An 8,006-nucleotide genomic window follows, 5' to 3' on the forward strand; every position below is an offset into this window, starting at 1 on the left:
AACAATTGACGTATAAGAAAATCAGCAATTTATGAAAACATGGCGAAATTATTTTCCCTTTAGAATATCAGTCAAATTTACTTCAAGTACATATTTCATTGGAGGTAAAATAAGTGTCAGTTATTCAACCACTAAGTATATTATGTACTGATTCATAGCTTTCTATTCTCACTTAAAATAGTATTTACACTGCTCATTATGAATTTTATCCAACAGTTCTATAGACCATAAGCCATAAGATGAAATAATAATTAAAAAAAAGAAGGATAGAAAAAGGAGTAAAGAACATGCACTATATATTAAGCAAAAATAAATAAATAAGTAAATAAATAAATAAATAAATAATGAAAGTCGATATTCCTTGGGAGGAATAAAATATATACTTATGTGAATTAAGTACAAGAAAACACTCCAAAGTACTCATTTTGTCCCTGTAACTATTGGTAAACTTAAATAAGGAGCTTCTTAGAAATTTGAGTAGAATTATATTAAGAATTATATTCTAACATATTCTTTGGCTTCAAAGGGAAATCCTTTACAGAATGCAAAAATTTAGGAAGTAAACTCTCCCCTTAATATCAGATATTCATTAATGGTGGAGGACTAATTTCTTCCTATGTAAGTTATCACAGTCAGAAAAAGAGAATCAGTGTGGACTTGTTTTTAAAACTTTAAAACCAAGATAGGAGTGAGTTATAGGAGCAAAAATTAGAATTTAAAACATGGAAAAACAGAAGAAAATCACTCCTCTATTCCTATTGGGCACATTTTTTTGTTTTGAATGATTCAATGAAAGCAATTTAAGCAAAAAGTAGTAAGTTTAACTGACTTATTTCAAACAAATGCTGAAATAATTTAACATTTATTAAATCAACTGTTTCATGTTATTTTATGAGATATTTTAAAAGACAAGGTATAAGAATCAACTATTCAAGTTTGGAAATGAATGTAAAATCAAACTTCCATATATTTACTGAATATTCTATATATTTTATTATACAATGTTTTTCAAACTTCATGGTTCTTACTCCATTGTAAATTATAAGACATGAATTTAATCTCACTGCTATACCTTTATTATTACTCTTAGCTCTTTCTAACAATTTAAATACCAATTGATTAAAGATTAATACAAAAATACATTAAATTATATAATTATTGTCACAATCAATTTAATTAAAGTTGTATATTTGATGTATTATATATAAAGTAGGTACAGATGATACAGATGGAGAATTAATATTTGGTCACCATGGTTAAGTAATTTTCCCAAGGACAGATAATAAATTGTGAGTGGGCAAGTTTAAAACTTAGTCATTCTGACAGTAAAGTTTGCCTTCTAAGCCTCCCACTTCCACATATTATTATTGAAATAAAGTGGGAAAGGGTTTGTTTTACAGAAATGTCCATTTAAGTTAACCCTATTAGAAAATACTCAATTTGGTGTTTCAAATGTATTATTTGTAGAAAAATTCTACCCCTTCAAAGAAGTATTGTTTTATGGGACAAAAGAAACCATCTCATGAATGAATCTGATAGTAAGCAAGAAGAAGTGGCATAGAGGACACACACCTATAACTAAATATAACAGCTGTTAGACAAGTAAATGGGAAAAACTTAAACATAGTCACTATAAATTAAAGAGAAAGAAAAAAGAGGGTGGATAAGGAGCCAGAGCATTCCTCTTCATTCACTCTATCATCCAAAGGAATTTATAAGAGCTAACTTGATTGAATTACTTCCTGTGTGCTGAGCACTGTTTTAAATGCTTTATTTGTATTAATTTGCTTCATCCAGAGGACAGGATTAGTATCCCCCTTTTCTAAATAAGGCAACTGAGGTATGAAACAGTTTCTAATAAATGTCCAAGTCCAATAGCCTTCACCAGGATTTAGGCACGGATCTGACTCCAGAGCTCTAGTTCATTATGATTTTATCATCATAATTTTTATTAAGAAGTGTTTATTATTAAAGTTTTCCATTTCAAACATTCTGCTACGTTTTAAAACACAGTAATATATCTAAAAGCCTAAATGATGCTATTGCAATCTACATATATTATGTCTCAGAAAAGCATCCATATTGTGTCTGAGGTTGTAATTCAAATTACTTTCTATCTGACAATGGCATAAACTCCATCTGGAATCTGAAAATAAAGCTGCTTTTTGCTTTTTGTACTGTCATTAGTCATATAGATTTTTTTTGGTTGGAACTTGGCTGTAGGACAAAGTGGAAAACTCCACAGTCTACTTGGGGCAGACATTCCTTTAGGAGAAAAGCTTGGATGACTGTATTCATGTTAAGTCTTTCTCAAACTATTTTTCCTTCTGTGTAATATTTCTGCTTTGAGATCTTGTCCCAGGATACTGCCAAGTGGAAGGACCACAAATATCTATGCAAATGACTTCTCCTGTAGCACTCACATTCTACTCCGTTCTTGTTCTTACCTTTTCAGTTTCCATCTGGTTTCTGACTGTTCAGGTTTGAATCCTGGCTCTCCCACTTACCAGTCCTTAGAACAGGAGCAAAGTGTTTCATTTCTGTCTATAACAGATTCCTCATCTATAAAATAAAGGTAAAAACAGCACATACCTGGGAGGATTATTATAAAGGTCAAATGAGATAAGGCATGTAAGGTGCTTAGAACAGTTTCCAGCATTTAGCAAGTACTCACTCACTAAATATTAAAATTGAAACAGCCAGGAATAGGTTTAATAGATTTACAGTTTAATAATAAATCCTGTAGATTAATACTCAATTTTTAAAAGCACTTTTTCAGATATGAGGTTTGAGGTTTGTAGATATGGTTAGTAGTGAAGAAACTGAGATTAGAGCAATTAATTGTCAAGACATAGTGTTTCAGGCTTTATAAACACAGAGCCCCATAAACCGCTAAGAACTGCTACACATCAATTGTGAGTTGTTTGCAAAGGATGAGGTTTTTTTCTTCCTTGGATGAAAGAAAGGCTATTATCTCAAGCTATCCATATTTTAAAGATAATTTTATATTTCTCCTCATTCAGGTAATAATCTCTTACAGAGGCAGTTTCTCCTCTTAGTGGGAGAGAAGAAAAATTTGGATCCACAAATGCAAATCCTAGCATCACCATTGTCGTCTATGTGTAGAAGAGAATATTTACATAGTCTTGGGCTTGACGTTTGAGGTACTAAGAGAGAAACTGCTCCCAGCTACAGTCAGGGAAGAGATGAATGCAGTCTCTAAATTTGGCTGACCAAAAAGCATACTCATAGTCTTCTCAAATTCTTCAATGTAAGTTGTTTTATAGGCTCAAATAACCTGGTGGCAATGTAGAGAACCTCACTTATGGAGCTATATTGATATATTTCAAATCTTGAATCCACCACTTACTAGGTACTTATGTGTCTTTGGGCATATCATTTAACTTACTTGAGCAATTCTTTTTCAACAACCCATACCCAATAGGAAGATTGAATGTGAACATTTGTCTAAAGCACTTAGTACACAGCTCAGCAGATGGTAGCTATTGGAATTTGAGTTGATTTAAGCATTATATAACAGGTTAAAGTAGCAGCAGCCTTTAAACATCCCAAACATGAGATTTTTTAAGTCTATGAATCTTCAAATTGTGACATACAGTTTTCTTTCTAAACACGAAAATGTATGCCTACCTTGTGTAATTAGAAATCCTTACCCTACAAATGATAAATGGAATCATCCAGCTGTGATCAGTAAATTATATTTTTTAAAAAAAATCAGTAATTTTTGCTGAAAGAGGTAAAGAGGTTATCCAGATACCATATTTACCAAATATTATGCTCATCACTTTACTAACTCTATCCCTGCTAATATAGTCATGCATGTGAAACGTCCAAGCCTGTTACATCACTGAACTGAAAATCAGCAGACACACCATCAGCAACAAAGCAACTCTATGGAAATACATTTTCTAACATGATCAAATTAATCTGAGAACTTTGGGATATCATGGAAAATGTACATACAGGGGTTAATACAGCCTCCCTGATTAATAAATCTAACGAGGCAGAGTGGGGAGGAAGGTAGAAGGAGGGAGAGATACTATGTTAAGATCAAGGGAATTCGCTGGGATTTTTCTCACAATTTTTAAAATATCTAATAGCCAATGGGTGTACATCTTTGATTCAAAACTCTTTATGAAGTGTTATCAAACCTAGAGGGCCACAGAGCGTGCTGCAATTCATGAGAATTAAACGTAGGCATTTTCTACTGACCTTGCTTGGTCTAGAACCTGAGAAATCTTTCATTTCATCTCAGAGGGCAAACCAGGAAAATGGGATTTGCTATCCAGAAAAACTATTAGGCACTTGTCAATTTCTTCTTGAATTATTTTCTGATAAGAGCCGATGTTTAATGGCCTTATTGTTGATATTATTGGAATGTTACATAGAAGAGGGGAAAAATATATTTCCTTATCCCATTGTTGACAAGACAGGCATTAAGTTAATAGCAATCTGATGCTCCTAATTTTAGCTTTAAAATATTCTTAATCCTCAATATTCAGCAATTTTAAACTTTGTGTCTTGACCAACTTCACATTAAACATTATGAAAAAGTAAGAAGACGAGAAAGAGAGGGATGGGAAGGATAGTAAAAGGAAGAGAATAAAAAAGAGGGAAAGAAAACATTGATATTATAGATCTAAAGAACGTGTTAATGATAGTACATATCACTGAACAATATTTCATAATGAATGTCTTTGTATTATTTTGCTTCTTATCCTAAAATACTTCTTTAGACTTATTATCAAGACAGTTTCATTTCCATTTTTAAAAATCATTTTATTCATACTAAGGATAAAATATAAAGATGCTTTGCCCCTCTCTTTTCATTCCTCACTTCTATTAATCCTTCCCTTTTTCTTTCATACTATTGTCCCTTTGGCTACTCACAGAGTGACTATGTATTTGAATACAAAACAAACAAACAAACAGACAAACTAGTATTCAAGATATGAATTCTGTTTGTAATTCTTTCACGATTCTTTGTTTGAATGGAGGTAACCCTCATAAACACAACATTTTCCTTCTTTGTAAATAATAGTTTCCAGAAATAGCTATGTCCTGGACACAGGAAGGACTCTCATGAGATAATTGATCTAAAATTCCTTTTAAGAATATAAAGCACTTTGTAAATTCAAGAAAAGAAAATATCTCCCAAACAACAATTCACCAGTGAGATAAGCAAAAATCTTGACTTTCCTGATTTTCATTTATATTCCTAACATTTGAGTCCATTGAGGCTATATTCAAAGCCTGCTCTTCTGGAAAATATCATAGGGTTTTAAAAATATAGCTACAAAGAGCAAAAGAAGATTTGAGTCTCTAGAGAAAAGATCTACAGATCGAATGCCACATAGAAAACAATTTATTCACCTTAGGAAGATGAAAGGATGAAAAGACCCCAAAGGGTAATAAAACTTAATCTATTTTGGGGGGGGGCCTCAAGAGGCTGTCTTATCATGCTTGGTAGTTGGAAAAGTAGCTATAATCTCAAAGAAAATCCTAAATAGTGTCCAAGGAAAATGTCTAAATAGGTTTTCAAAACTCCACTGTTTTTTTATTATCTCTCTACTACTTTACTTGGAAAAATCCATTTAGAATTATGATGCCATTAGTTTTACAGATTTGTTCTGCATTAAAATAACCAAAACAATTCTAATAATGAATTAAAATATAATTACAACATACTAAAGTTCTTAAGTCTCTTTGTACAAACAAGATGGCTTTTGTATTTGGAATATTTGAGCTTAATTAACTTTAAATCCCTACAGTTTTGTTACAGAAAATTACTCTGAGTGGTGCTGATAAATTAGTAGACAATTATTTGGCCACTTAGGCCTATGCAACTTGTTAGATTATGGAACAGAACTAAATCATAAAGATTTAAATGCAAAAGAGAATGGGATGGCAAGGGGAAAAAAATAACAAGGAGAGTAAAGGAGAGTGGTCAAAGAAAAAGAGAAATGGGGAAATAGTTGATAAGGAGTTGAGGAAAGAAAGAAGGCAGAGACTAACCAACAAATAGCCCAAGCGAGTGCTTATTTCTGTCCATAGGTATTTGTCATCATAGAATTTAAGCTCTACTGCAATGAGAAATTTTGACTTCCCTGTACATAACGGAACACTCTCCTTCCTGTGGTTTACTACACCTGAGAAAAGAGTGAATGGGTAATGGTCTGAGGATCCACATATGCCTTTTGCCCTGTCTCTGGTCTCAAGGTTGACATCTGGGGGATGGGTGAAATGCGTTATAGACTTTCTCAGTAGAAACCAGAGTATAGCAGTATACTGATGGGAGATTTTTGACACCCAAAAATCTTTAGTGTAAATAGGAATATTGACTCCTACTAAAGAGCTAGCAGGGGCCAAACTGTGTGACATTCAGAGATTTAACCTTAAAAGTAGGGTGTGTACTCTATGGCTTTAGAGAGTCCACTGAGCAAAGACCATGGCCACTTAGGAACTGGAGAGGATATATATTTACATAAATTTCTTTAGTGAAAATGTTTTATTGTTATTCAGAATTATAATCAGAACCAGCTTAACTCTTGCCACTCAATGTCAGTAGCTGTGGAATAGGAATGTGAGAGGGAGGGTGTTGGGGGTGGGGTGGTAGAGACTAAACAGATACTCTCCAAGGTGTATTTTGTGGAACACAAAACTAAATAAACACTCTATCTCCTTGCAAAATATTTCCTTGATCAAATAAGGTCACATTAGCATATGGTAGGTACACACACACCATTACATATAAGAAAGGCTCTGAAAACTCTCCAAAAGCACAGCATTTCCCAAACATTTCTGTCTACTGATTTCATTGGCATATTTAGAAATATTGCTGTTGAAGAATGCAGTTTGATCCATGGGAACCACATAGGATTTTGTGTAAACAAAATGAAGAAAAGGGTACAAACTTTCAGTTATAAAGTAAATAAGGTCTGAGGATGTAATGTAAAACGTGGTGACTATAGTTGACAACATCGCCTTATATCATTGAAATTTGCTATGAGGGTGGAACTTAAATGTTCTCACCAAAATACGTACATACATGCATGCTCATATGTATGTCTATGTAAATGAGGTGATAGGTGTGTTAATTAACTAGACTGGGGATCCTTTCACAATGCATAGGTATATGAAATCACCATGCTGTACACTTCAAATGTCTTACAATTTTTTTTATAAATGATACCTCAATAAAGCTGGGAACCAAATGCAGGACAAAATGGAATACACAGGTAAGAAATCACCTTAATACAGGAGGGCTTTTTATATATAATATTTCAGGCCTAACATTGCAAATATAAAGGCCTGAAAAATTCTGCACACTAACAATTTTGCATTACCTTTTATGTCTCCTCACTAAGTGGTTCTCAATTCTGGCTGCACATTAAAAGGCCTAGGGATCTTTTCAAACATACAAAGAAGTCTGACTTAATTAATTTGTGCTGGAACCTGAGCATCAGCTTTTCTGAAAAGTTCTCATATGACTTCAGTGGTGTCAGAGTGAGAATCGCAAATGTAAAAATTTTTGTGGAATCCATTTTGAGACCAATGAAAATGTCTGGCTTATAACTAGAGGTTTTGGATCAACCCAGCAGGCTGTGACATGGCCTTGTGTAAAATGTATTTGAAATTGATGCCAGCTTCAAAATCCTCTTATTCAATGCTAGCTCAGCATCAGCCTTGCCCTGTTGTTATGCTCTCTTCTTCAGGTTCCTCCCCATTCCCTCTGGCTCCTGCCTTATAGAAAAGAGGTTTAGTGTTGCCCCTCTTCTGGCTGTGAGGACTCACTCTCAGATGAAAACAGCTCAGGTGGTCACACCGCTGAGGATAATTGGATTTGGTATCATGGACTATCTAAATGCACACAGGCCAATGTAAGCCATTTCCTTCTTAGCTACATTAGAAGGCCAAAATTAGGACCAATTATCTGGGTAGAGCATCTCATACTATTGCACAGGGAGCCAGTAGCTCCTCCCACT

The sequence above is a fragment of the Rhinolophus ferrumequinum genome, chromosome 5 (genome assembly GCF_004115265.2).
Source record: "Rhinolophus ferrumequinum isolate MPI-CBG mRhiFer1 chromosome 5, mRhiFer1_v1.p, whole genome shotgun sequence".
Classification (NCBI taxonomy): domain Eukaryota; kingdom Metazoa; phylum Chordata; class Mammalia; order Chiroptera; family Rhinolophidae; genus Rhinolophus; species Rhinolophus ferrumequinum.